Genomic DNA, 14273 nt, shown 5'->3' with positions numbered 1-14273 from the left:
TGTTGCAGTTGCCAAATGCAGTGAGTAATTTATGAGAATACATGCCCGCACATTGCCATCCGCATCAATGAAACAATGGGCCGTTCGGGTTTAAAGTTGTTGAAACAGGTTTCCTGCAGCCCACACGTCACACCATTTCATCAGCCCTGGTTTGCGGCACTGAAAGGTACTTTAAGAAGCTGTCAATTTTCTTCTGAAACAGATGCAAGAAGCAGTGCATAAATAGGTGAGCAATTGTTCAAAATACCTTCTACCTCGAGCTAATATATAAACTTGTGGAACACTGGATCAAGTGTATTGTAAAGAAAGGACCCTATTCAGAAAAATTGTTTTGTGTTTCCCTCGTGTTAATGAAAAAAAAAATGATTTTTGATTTGTTCAAAATTAAGAAAATATAAATGTTACTAATTCTTGACTTACACATAGGGCAACAAAAGAAGTTTTGTAAGCTTGTATGCTGCATAGTGTGAGGAATGGACATTTGTAACCAAAAATGGATTTAATATGCTGTGTGTAATAGCTGTGGCAATCTTTGTGCTGACTTCATATTACACTTAAGTTACATATGTAATCCATCAGTGACTTAGGCCAATTTTCTGCCGGACTTACATTGTAGTAATACCCACTTACAATACTATATAAGGAAAACAACTCTAATTACAGCCCTATTTCTGTTCTTTGTTTTTTCAGAAGTGGTTGAGAAAATGGATTATGACAGCATATTGGCTCATTTCACTGAGCAGAACTTTAACTTCCTCTCAGATTGGCTTTCTGGAAGGATTCTCCACTAGCAATACACGACAGCACAAATGATGTGTCTGCAGAGCTAGTTGTGATTGATATACAGGGTGATTCAAAAAGAATACCACAACTTTAAAAATGTGTATTTAATGAAAGAAACATAATATAACCTTCTGTTGTACATCATTACAAAGAGTAATTAAAAAGGTTTTTTTTCACTCAAAAACAAGTTCAGAGATGTTCAATATGGCCTCCTCCAGGCACTCGAGCAATATCAACCCGATACTCCAACTCGTTCCACACTCTCTGTATCATATCAGGCGTAACAGTTTGGATAGCTGCTGTTATTTCTCGTTTCAAATCATCAATGGTGGCTGGGAGAGGTGGCCGAAACACCATATCCTTAACATACCCCCATAAGAAAAATTCGCAGGGGGTAAGATCAGGGCTTCTTGGAGGCCAGTGGTTAAGTGCTCTGTCACGGGCTGCCTGGCGGCCAATCCATCGCCTCGGGTAGTTGACGTTCTCTGTTAACTGTTTATACCAACGTTTAATACACCACCTATCAGGAGGTTTAACACCATACTTCGTTTGAAATGCACGCTGAACAACTGTCGTCGATTCACTTCTGCCGTACTCAATAACACAAAAAGCTTTCTGTTGAGCGGTCGCCATCTTAGCATCAACTGACACTGACGCCTAGTCAACAGCGCCTCAAGTGAACAAATGTACAACTAAATGAAACTTTATAGCTCCCTTAATTCGCCGACAGATAGTGCTTAGCTCTGCCTTTTGTCGTTGCAGAGTTTTAAATTCCTAAAGTTGTGGTATTCTTTTTGAATCACCCTGTATTTTGTGACTTCACCATTTGAGTGGCTTATAAAATTCTACTTGGACAACTAAAACGTTGTGTCATTAAGAACATCCCTCTTGCAGGGATGGAGTTTCACCTTCATAACAAAAAGTAGAAGGTTGCATTTCCAGGTGCACAGGGATGAGTTTACTCTCAGATTGGGAAAGATATGTGGAATGCTACAAGAATTGGTATTTGCCCTGATCTCTTCTCCACCTACATAAAAGATTTTCCAATGACTTTAAACAATGTTTAAAAAATAGTTGCAAATTTTTGTACAGTGGTTGGAAGGAGTGTCATGGGCAACATGTGAAAATACCCACCAGTGAGGTATAAGTGTTGGGGTGGGGGCATTTAAAGGTCACTTCTTTCCTTTTCTTGCTTAACTGGAAAACTGTAACTTCTAGTGAAAATGTTTCTCTGTACAGAATTAAATTAAATAACCTACAAAAAATGTGCATTCATTTTTTCTGCATGCCTGATACTTTCTGCACTGCATGGGATCAAAAGATTTCAGACTATTAAAAATGTTTTAATGGTATAAAATTACTGTTTACTGTTAAATGAAGTGGGTTAATAAAACAATATTAATTGTCTGTACCATGTCTAAGTGCAGTAGAGCAGTATAGGTTGGTGCAACTTTGTGAAAGACCCTGTAGTTGCTTCTTGTGACATAGTATGGTAAATAGTAGGAAATCACCTGCTTGCTCTTCAGTTTGCAGACCTATGAAGGGGGGAACTGCATGACAAAAATCTGACTACCTACATCCCCTCACACTTTTACCCTCCACCCACCCCTTTCTTACCCTTTTGCATCTCTAGAACTCAGTTTCTTTTAATACATTACTACTGCACTTAGATGTGGTGCACTAATTTAACATTTGTTTGTGCACCACTACATTTAATAGGGAACATTAATTTTATACCATTATACACTATTTTTTTATAATCTAAGACTTTTCCATGTGTTGTTAGGGAAACTATTACTCCTAGAGAGAAAAATTGATGTAGTTTAAGGAAAAAAAGGAAAAATGTTTAGTAGACCTGTGGTTTATGCTTTATTGAAGGCCAACATACAGCAAACTTTAAAACAACCCTATCTCCCCCCCCCCCTCTACCCCCACCTACACACACACACACACACACACACACACACACACACACACACACACACACACACACACCCCTCACTGTAGTTCGTGACACTCACTCCTATCACTGTATTTTTTTTTTATATGTGACTAAACTGTTTTTCTCCTTAATTTTCATACATTGGCTAGGCTAATTTGTTCACAGCAAGCAAGTTAGGTCATAATATCACAGATAACTGTATTATGCAATCTCAGACAAGCAATAGTGACTTGTTAGCACTAGGGGTAGCCATGAATCATCATACACTAAATAGAAAATACCATGGGGTCCAGTTGGATAACAAGTTAAAAAGGGGCCAGCCCATTGATAAACTAATCTAGAAACTCAGTTCATAGTTTTTTTTTTCCTTCACTTATTGTGTTGATCTAAAATAGTGTTGCATCCTAGTGTCATATGGAGTTATATACTGGGGCAGCTGATTTGTTACATTGACTTCCTGATATGTTTACGCATGTGAGTGGAGTCTCATTAGACATCCTTTTTACAAATAACCCAAATATCTAAATTCAGGGATTGAAAATTTCTGTTAGCAGTGTGAGAGGTAAGTGTTTAATGTAAAAGTTGCATAACAAGTAGTAATGTACTGTAAATAGATCTCAGTATTTACAAATGTAAATAAATATTTTCTGTGGAAAATACTTTTGTAATTAAGCAATTTTTAAGCTACCAATATAAGATAAACAGCGCAGCTATGTAGTATTGTTGAGGAGGCAGCTGCATAGTTCTGAGGTAGGAGGTTTCTTACTCACTTCACTAAATTTAACATGGATAGGATTAAGCAGTACAGTGATAGTTTGTTATTAAAATATATGGAATAAATTTCCTTGTCTTTTGTTGTTGTACACCTTCACTCATTCCACATCCCTCCTGGGGGACACAGCATAATTATAGGTGCCTTCAGTGCCAGGCAGGAGGGTTTGATTGCCCCATTGATGCAGAAGGCTATACAGGTAGTGGCATAGCTACTGGCAGGGGCACCCAAGCCAGATGTGCCTCAGTGAAAGGGCCTCTCTAACAGTGTTTCACAACTTGGGGACGGATGTTATTTCATTTCATTAACATTGTAGAGTAAACCACTGCCTTTAAATGTACAGTGGGTCGGATGCTTCTTAATTTATTAGCAAAGATTTATTATTACAGCCTTACTGGTACGCTGTTGTGAATGCTATTTTAAATAATATGAAGAACATAATATATAAACATATCTCTAAGATTACAGAGAATTGGATTATTAACAATTGTTCATTAAAGGAAAAAAACAAAGTTGTTAATTTGCAATTATAAACATGAAAAAAAATACTTTTTGTCTCATTGTTTTATCCATTAGTTGGAGGGATGTTTCCTTTTTCCCTTGGGAGTTCTGCCAGCAGTGGTTGCGTATGGGCACAGTGACTGTTTTTCCTGCACTAAGGAGTGGCTGGTGCCACCAGACCTCTTACTGTGAACTCGGGGGCATACTCCAGGGACAATCATCAGGTGTGGCAGTGGAACATTGTGTGTTTTGGATAAGATGGCCCATGGCTTCACATCCTGGACTGCATGGAAGGTATGCACCTAAAAAAACCTTTCAACCAGCTACATGCTAGCGAGGTGAATGGCTGTTAGGTAAAATGACCACTAGTGGACAGCCTCTTGGGTATTTGCATGAGTACTGCTAAACGATGGGTTGATTAATGTTGACACTGAACATGTATACATATTCCGTAAACTGACACATTACACACAATTTCTGTAAAAGAATAATTCAAATGGTTATCCTTAAAAGGTGTTTATCTACCTAAATAAAGCTTGTTCAGGTGCATGAGGCTCTGTCTGGGTTGCCATTTGTTTCGTTGGTGCCTCGTGGGATTTGTGTGGAGCAGTGTCAAATCTACCCCTGATCGAGTGCATGTACCATCTGGTAGTACCTACACCCACCCAACGGGGAACTTGGGTGGTCAGTCCACCTGAGTAGTAGTCTCAGAATTGTAGTAACAGGTCACAGATTAGATTAGATTAATTACTTATTGCATAGACCCACAAAAGAGGGGATCCTCTTGGGTGTGGAACATGTCAGATAAACACATTACACAAATGTAATTAGAAAAATTGAGTTTCATTAATTTTAATGATCCTCATTCAATAAACAATAAAATTATGTACATGAATTAAAATTAAACTTCTAATATTTACAGGTTAAATACTTGCATCTGCTTTCCATACATTCACCTTTCACACCTGTTACAGCCAAGTATCATCAAAAATTAAAGCAATAAATTTTTATTACAATGGTCTACTGCACTTGTTGAGAAAGTCATAGATGGAATAGGAGTTGCCCACCAAAAATTCCTTTAAATTATGTTTAAATTGTGCCTTGTCTGAAACTAAACTATTAATGGTTGCTGGTAACTTATTGAAAATATGCATTGCTGAATACCGGACTCTTTTCCGGCCAAGAGTAAGTGATTTTAAATCTTTATGTATATTGTTCTTATTACTAGTATTGATACTGTGTACTAAGAAGTTAGTTGGAAAAATATATGTATTACTTACAACGAACTTCATTAAGGAATAAATATACTGAGAAGCTGTGGTTAGTATGCCCAATTCTTTAAATAGGTTCCAACATGATGTTCTTGGATTTACACTATACATTACTCTTATATGCTTCTGTACTCTAAAGTTACGCATTTCACTCCACAGCAGAGTGTGTTCTGCTTTAAAACTTCTGGGGCTCTTGAAACAGAACCTACCCTCTCGTGAGGACTGCTATTACCGACCAAGCGATCCCAGGCATGATTCGTGACCTGCCCCCCATTACTTCCACTAGTACGTCTTCCTCCTCCTTCTCGTACTCCACGTATGTTCATCTGCAAGGTTCCAATTTCGAGTCCTGGTCCAGCACACAGTTCAACTTACTAGGAACAATACATTTATTGTTCTTGCTCTGTACGTAAAGTTCTAATTATGACTTTTGTAATGTCCACTGTTGTTATCTGGCTGGAGTTCCACAGAGGGCTTTCTCAGAGTAAGAGCTGTCTTTCAAGCAGGGTAGTATAAATTCACCTGTTTAGAAGATGAAATAATTAGACATGTTACAAGCAGCATGATTATGTACAAGAGAACTTCCTGATGCACTAAGAACCATAGCTATATATTACTACTTTTCTTACCTCATACAAATAGCAAGATATTAAACTGCAAGCACAAGTTATTAACATTACCTGAGTAAGTTTATGGTTGTGACACTAATACATTCTCCAGGTGCAAAGAACGAGACACAATTTGCTTAATTTTAATTCCTTTGAGTCTTCACACACACATTTTCCTGAGGCCTTGCCTACAAACAAAACACAAAGGAAAAAAAAGTCATTAAATTATCATCTCAAGTATTTCTTTTAGCATGTAACTTTAAAAATTTCATTATGTCAAAGAGAAATTCCTTTTAATATGAGTACAACATGTTTATACCAACTTCATAGTCACAGTATAGTATCACAATAATGGCATTTCAAAATACTTGACCATATATTCTTACTTTTCCGCATTTTTGCTGTAAAAAAATCTAACAAATGAGCAAACAGGAAAATATTATTAAAATAAAAAATTCTATGGTTTTACAATTTGTAACTATACAATTGTAGATGTAACACAAGTAGGTCTTAGAATGTCTGTACAACTATATTCTAAGATCTATCCATGTTGACATTCTCAATGGTGGTGGTACTAACTTAGAATATGAGCAGATATTCAAAGTACGTGCCACTACCTTTACTTTTAACATGCGAAAGGAAGCCCAGGTTTCGCTGTACCACTGATATCGGTATTACAGCGAATTACGAAACCTTGAATGGCCAGACAAGGATTGGAATACTGCACCTCCCAAACGCAAATCTATTGCCCCAACCATATTCTACTTAAATCATGAGGCTCAAATGAACTGCGGGAAACTAAAGGGTTTAGGATTTGGACTGAACAATTTTTGTTGAGTAAGAATAATTGTGGACCAATGCCTTATCATATAACCTAGCAGTTAATGTTAACTATTGGTTCAGAAGCAATGAGAGCTGGCAACATTATCTAGGGACAGTGTCAAAGCCTCTTCCAGAAATTGTACAGACTACTATGGCCAGCCAATTAGAGAAATGTTTATTTTGCTTCAATATTACCTTTTGGATTTCTGGTCACGGTGAAAGACTGATCTGTAATGTAGCCTGAAATCTATGTTAGACTGCAGGTGATTGATTGGACCTCAGTTGACAAAAACAAAAAGTATGACGCCAGGAGATTATGTTAGGTACCATTAACTAGACAGCTGAAGCAGTGAGTCAAAAGACTGTTAGCGCACAGGGTCTTCATACATGTCATGTTAGTTTTAATTACAGTCTTGGAAAGGCGAACGAAGACTCAACTTTAATGTTCTGTCAACAACGAGTACAAATGAAATTGAGCACTATCTTAGTTTGGGGAAGGAAATTGGCTGCGTCCTTGCCAGAGGCAAGATCCTGACATTTACATTAAGCCACTTAATGAAACCACAGAAAACCTCGATCTGAATGGCAATGCAGGGATTTAACGTGATGTCCTCCCAAATGTTAGCACAGAACTTTACCCAGAGTGTCACCTTGCTGGATTATTGTAGCTCTGGTTCAATATTGTATGCAGTGCAATAATATTTACTGTTGGAGTAAATACCAAGCAAACTTTTGGTATTAAGACTGTTCATTGGTGGTCTCATGATACAGGTAATGCCACCAATGATATTTGTGATGCAATTCTGTCACTGAATCTTGCATTTTAAATTGTGACAGATTTATTCAATGCCAATGTATTTGCATATTTTGGCTTAAAAATAATTCTCAATGTATGGTATGTTACGCGATATGATTTCATATTTTTGAATTTGGTCTATGAAAAAATTTCAAGATCTACCTAACCTGAAAGTCAACTAGTCTAACAAATTTACTGACAACAACCTAACACCAACTAAGTAATTTCTGTTTAAGAATTACCATTTACATCATCTTTACACTTAAATCAAACTGGGCCTTATGTTTCTTACAGGCAAACATTACCACTGCACTGCTACGCCACAATGTAACAGTTGGTCAAACACAAATTACCAGCAATAACAATTTAAATAATAAATAATAGCAATTTTGAAAAGCATTTTAACAACGATAGTAATAACAATGTGCCTGAAATAAAGCACAACTGAGATGTGCGAGTATTAATAAAATTACTGTCTACATTCGATAATGCCACTAATTTGCCTCTATCTCTCTTGATGACACTGATGGGGGCACTACAACCTTTGATTACTTACACAATGTGCGAAGAAAACCCATGTTACTTTAATTACAATTCTCCCTAATAGTTCGTAAGTATTCTCAAATTCAATGTTTTCTCACTTACCCTTTTCCGTAATGCCCAAGTCAAATCAATCATGTTAAAAATTCAACAGTGGTTGAAGGTGAATGTGCTACGGGTGAATAAATACATTACACCTTCACACTAAACTTGTCAGAGTAACATTCACATCTCAGTGCAACAATTTGAGTCATATACTGAGATTATTCATGTGTACCAAGAGGACATTGAGAGATTTTAAATGTTCTAAATAACTTGGAACTTTGCAAATATAGCATAACTGGTACCTTCTCCCACTATTGTATGTGACTCAGCCTAACACAGGAAAGTCAATTCACGCACAACGTGAAATATCCATGAAGTGGCGCAACAATAAATTAAATAACACTATTGAGAAATGGAAAGAGGTTGAGAATGCGAAAGAAAACCACCAGAGCAAAGAAATGTTTCAGGTTGGCATGTAACTCTTATCATAACTTACGTTAGTATGTTGTACGGAAATTCGAAAGGACAAGCACTCTAACAAAAGTGACTGGAAATCCACGAACACCAATTTTAACTTCATTTCTAAGTCACAAAATGATGAGTTCAATACGTATTACATTAACCAGGCAAGGATGTAGACATTTTCCCATAATTCTTCATGCCATTGATTAGCGTAACGGATCATCTCAATGGAGTTGTGCGTTTTAATGTATGACAGTTTCCGAAAAAAATACACTACATTAATCTACCTACTTACGAAAGACATTCATTCACACAAGGAACACTGTCTGGTCAAAAGTAATTGGTACACTTAAGCAAAATGTTCACATTTCTGTTGTATGTTTCAACTGATCGATACGTCTTGAATGTCTCTGATAAACATGTACCTAGCGAACCTTTATGCTACAGTACAGAATACTCAATAATTTCTGTCCTACCTGGTTCTCCTTTAAGAAGCTCATCTCCTGACACACGATCATCAGTAAGCTAGCCAAAAACAAGCCATCTGTTTCTGTCCTCCCATAGCAACACACTTCTCAATATTATCGACACCCATAATTCCTTATTAAGCCAGCATACAGGGATCAGCGTCAGAATTATTGACGAAATCAGCAACCGACATGTAAGTACTGATGAACACGTTAACATTCATGAAGCACATCTTTATTCTTCTGTTTTACGATTGGCAGTCGATATTCTATATGTCTGCGATATGCAGGAGGTATCCTACAGTTCACATTACTTTGTGCAAGAGTGACGTCATCTTGAGGTCGTGCGCTTCATGAGAGCTCCTATACATACATATATTGCATGCTCTATCGAAGACGTTAACAGCTGACAGGACAATCGAGTTACGAGTAGAATAAACACGAAGATGTTATGTGGACATGTGTCCGGAAACGCTTAATTTCCATGTTAGAGCTCATTTTAGTTTCGTCAGTATGTACTGTACTTCCTCGTTTCACTGCCAGTTGGCTCAATTGAAGGAAGGTAATGTTGACTTCGGTGCTTGTGTTGACATGCGACTCATTGCTCTACAGTACTAGAATCAAGCACATCAGTACGTAGCATCAACAGGTTAGTGTTCATCACGAACATGGTTTTGAAGTCAGTGCAATGTTTACAAATGCGGAGTTGGCAGGTGCCCATTTGATGTGTGGACACCTGCAATGGACGAGGCAATTCTTCGTGCAGTTGACGATAACCCTGATGTCAGCGTCAGAGAAGTTATTGCTGTACAAGGTAACGTTGACCACGTCACTGTATGGAGAGTGCTACTGGAGAACCAGTTGTTTCCGTACCATGTACAGCGTGTGCAGGCACTATCAGCAGCTGATTGGCCTCCACGGGTACACTTCTGCGAATGGTTCATCCAACAATGTGTCAATCCTCATTTCAGTGCAAATGTTCTCTTTATGGATGAGGCTTCATTCCAACGTGATCCAATTGTAAATTTTCACAATCAACATGTGTGGGCTGACGAGAATCCGCACGCAATTGTGCAATCATGTCATCAACACAGATTTTCTGTGAACGTTTGGGCAGGCATTGTTGGTAATGTCTTGATTGGGCCACTTGTTCTTCCACCTACGCTCAATGGAGCACGTTATCATGATTTCATACGAGATACTCTACCTATGCTGCTAGAACATGTGCCTTTACAAGTACGACACAACATGTGGTTCATGCACGATGAATCTCCTGCACATTTCAGTCGACGTGTTCGTACGCTTCTCAACAACAGATTCGGTGACCGATGGATTGGTAGAGGGGGACCAATTCCATGGCCTCTACGCTCTCCTGACCTCAACCCTCTTGACTTTCATTTATGGGGGCATTTAAAAGCTCTTGTCTACGCAACCCTGGTACCAAACGTAGAGACTCTTCGTGCTCGTATTGTAGACAGCTGTGATACAATACGCTATTCTCCAGGGCTGCATCAGCGCACCAGGGATTCCATGCGACGGAGGGTGGATGCATGTATCCTCGCTAATGGAGGACATTTTGAACATTTCCTGTAACAAAGTGTTTGAAGTCACGCTGGTACGTTCTGTTGCTGTGTGTTTCCATTCCATGATTAATGTGATTTGAAGAAAAGTAATAAAATGAGCTCTAACGTGGAAAGTAAGTGTTTCTGGACACATGTCCACATAACATATTTTCTTTCATTGTGTGTGAGGAATGTTTCCTGAAAGTTTGGCCGTACCTTTTTGTAACACCCTGTATATGGCTTCAAGAGATATTATGATAACCGAGAATAGAGAACTTATATTATTTATCTGTTGCGTAATGAATAATTCTATCATTTACAGAGGTGGAAGTGCAACATCCATAGTGAATCTCCCACAGAACTTCAGCAGTGGCATCAGTTTATCGGCCCCCTGCAGAGTACATTGTTTCCATCCCACACCACGCCTGTCCTAAAACCAACAACTTCCCCAGTGCCATCCTAACATCCCCCAACCTCCTTGGACACCTCACTGGTGCAGTCCTCAATCCGACTGTAAGCGGCCACGTACCTGTACTCGTCACCATGACCCCTATCCAGTCTCATCCCTATGCATCCTAACCCAATCTCCATCCAAAACTACTCCCAGGCCAAATGGAATTTCTACTAATAATCCATAGACAACCACACTGGAGGTCACCTCCTATCCTACCAGCAACCTGACGATACCCTTCCGGCCACATCCTTTCTGCAGTGCACCTTATCAGATGCAACATCTACCCTCATTCCTACCAAGACCATATATATGTACCATCTCCCCCTCCCCCAACAAGCCCAAATCTGCATCCAAGAATCCCATTCTATTTACTGGTCCTTCTTAAGAACTTGTGTCTGGGATACACTCACATGCAACTGGAAAATACAGACACATGAGGAATTTATTAAAGCCAAAAAAGAAACGCCAGGACTGGCACCAGAATCAACATTGCACTCCCCATTAACTGTTCTAAGTACTGGAAAGCATTACATCAACTCACTGGCAATAACCCCATATGTCATTACCTTCTCCTTCACAACAGCCATCTCTTTCATGACAACCTGAGCATTACTGAGCGTTTTGCAGCCTATCTCTCCAATGTCTTCTCCACTCCTGGTGGCCCTCATTTTGATTACCCACTGTCCCCTACATCCACAAATGTACAAATACTGCTGTCCCATCCCTGGCTACCAGCTTCCAGTACTTGGATAACAGACCACAAACAGAATTTAATACACCAAAGACAACAAAAGACATCAAACAAGTACTCTACAAAAAACACAACACTGGATTACTTATCGACACATCAAAGAATGCCCCATCTCCTATCTCATCACCCTTACAACACTTTACACCATTTTCCTCTCCACATATTACTGTCCTCAATAATAGAAAAACCTCTGAAATCCTACTGTTCCTCAAACCCAACATAATTCCTACTCATACCTCCCTTGCTGCCCCATATGTCTCACCTCTGTTTTTAGTAAGGTCTTCGGTCCAGTCCTCTACTAATGCATCTATCAACACTTGAACCAACACTACCTTCTCCCTGTTACCCAATGTGGCTTCTATCCCAATTTTTCCTCTGATGACCAGCTCCTGCACATCACCCATCTCCTATCCCATCAACTTAACTCCTCTAAATGGCATTCTGGCCTACTTTTCAAACTGAACACTTCCAGTTAACGATCTCTGCCTTATTGTATCTCTCCTACTAATCGCCCCTCCTTTGTCACTATTAACAATACCAGTTCCCATACCTTCCAGCCCACTGCAGGTGTCCTCTCTCTTCTCCTTTATCTCCTCTACACTGCTCATAAGCCCACTACACCCACCAGTCCACCTCCTTCAGTGTGCTGATGACACTGATTTCCTTTCACCATACACCATACTCAAGAAATCCTAATGATTCCTCCAAGTCAACCTCAGTCAGTTCACCTCCTGTTGTCACCTGTGGCTCCTCAAGATTAACCCTCCACCCACAAAAAACTGCCCAATGATTATAAGATGAACCACCCAACCTTCTGCCTGCATGTCTTCTACCTTACCATTTATGACCGCCATCTCCAGTTAACTAACACACTAAAATTTCTTGGACTAACTCTTGACCAGCTGCTACCATGGAACCCTCACTTACTAACCATCCAACAGAAAGCCCACAGTAGATCTGACATCCTCCGCTATGCAAATGTTGCATGGATCTCTGCCCAACCAAAATTCTATACGTCCCTCCAAATCCTTGAATGTCATACACATCTTGCTTTCCACTTTCCTTTACATTCCTTCACATGGACCCACTACCATCTCATCAGATTCCCACTCCTCCTCACACTCATGAAACACCTTTCTCCTTCCATACTATCTGAAAACTGGATTGCAATCACCCCATTGTCACCCCTCTGATCACCAACCTGGTATGCTGCTGCACCTTTACAAACATGTCGCACCACTCCTATACCTATACACACTCCGTATCCCATTCCAACGCAATTTCAACGAATTACCTCTCCCATACAACGAAATTCACTTAATGCTACACTCTACAGCTTTTCCCACCTGTTTCCACTCCACATTAGGGCTCTCCCTCTCTCTCTTACCTGTCCATTTCACTCCCTCTCTTCCTTTTCTGATATGACAGTCCTTTCCCCCTCCCCCCCCCCCCCCACTGCCACCACAATCGCCCTCACTTCCTGTGTTTCCCAATATTCATCTTGCTGCTTACCATCTTTCTAAGATACCAATCAACAGTTCATAAATTTATACTCACCATCATCCAAACATTTAATCTCCTCATGTGTTCATCACTCACCACAGGTCCTTCATTTTTTTATTGAAAATGCAGTGCTTCGTTGCAACTAATGTTTTTTTTTCTCATTTTAAGGTTTGAAACGTCCATTCTTATGTTCTTATCTCTACCTGTTAAACCATCTACTTTCCTTTTTAAACACTGAAGGAAGAAAGTTGCTCTGTATATTTTAATCATCTCTGCATTGCATTTGTAAAATTATTTTAAAATTAGCATTCATAAATATGTTTTGTCATTTCTTCATTAATTTTTTGAAAGTGCTCTAGGCTGAAGAGTGGCATATTGTGCTGCTAGCAACCCACCACCACCAACCATTTGGCGCGAGGGGGACGGAATAACAATGCAGTGAAATATTATAGAAAAAAAATGTCTGCCCAGTAATCTTACTGCTATTGATCTTAATGGAAGTGCTCATGTTTCGATACAAAATCAAATAACAGTAGTAGTGCGCCGAGTGGCCTGGCACATTATTTTGAATATGGGAAAATACGGCAAAAAGTTCGTGTGTCTACTTTGTGATAGACAAGTATAAAGCCAGGTTCCCACAGGCATCAATTTCTTACACATCATCCCCTCACTATTACAGTTAAATGCACGTTAGTGTTCCTCACATCAAATCATAAAATGTTACTTATGCGACTTTCAAGATGCCAACAAACGAAATTATTCGTATGGCAATTTAGTAGATTTTAACAGAACAGCTTATAGTGACATTAATGCACAAAAATCGAACACACGAATATTGGATAAGGAAACAGGCATCTCTCAGGAATTCTTTTGGAACATCCACTACACTAGAAAATGAATTCTCTGCCAAGGACGAAGTTTTGTTCTAAAATCATTTTCGAATGAGTGAAACCTATATTGAAATTTTTAAGCCATATTTCTGGCATTGTATATA

The 14273-nt window shown here is 39.1% G+C and overlaps 1 long non-coding RNA gene across 1 annotated transcript; it reads right to left on the bottom strand.

Annotated features, from left to right (window-relative positions):
- Window positions 1-4822: 4822 nt before the first annotated feature.
- LOC126298217 (uncharacterized) lies at window positions 4823-9393 on the bottom strand. Its single transcript, XR_007552592.1, has 3 exons — window positions 9019-9393; window positions 5950-6065; window positions 4823-5791 (listed from the first exon to the last, which is right to left on the bottom strand). It is a non-coding gene; the product is annotated as an uncharacterized LOC126298217 (long non-coding RNA).
- Window positions 9394-14273: the final 4880 nt, after the last annotated feature.

This window comes from Schistocerca gregaria, chromosome X, assembly GCF_023897955.1.
Source record: "Schistocerca gregaria isolate iqSchGreg1 chromosome X, iqSchGreg1.2, whole genome shotgun sequence".
NCBI classification, from domain to species: Eukaryota; Metazoa; Arthropoda; class Insecta; order Orthoptera; family Acrididae; genus Schistocerca; species Schistocerca gregaria.
This window is presented reverse-complemented; position numbering and strand designations above follow the sequence as displayed.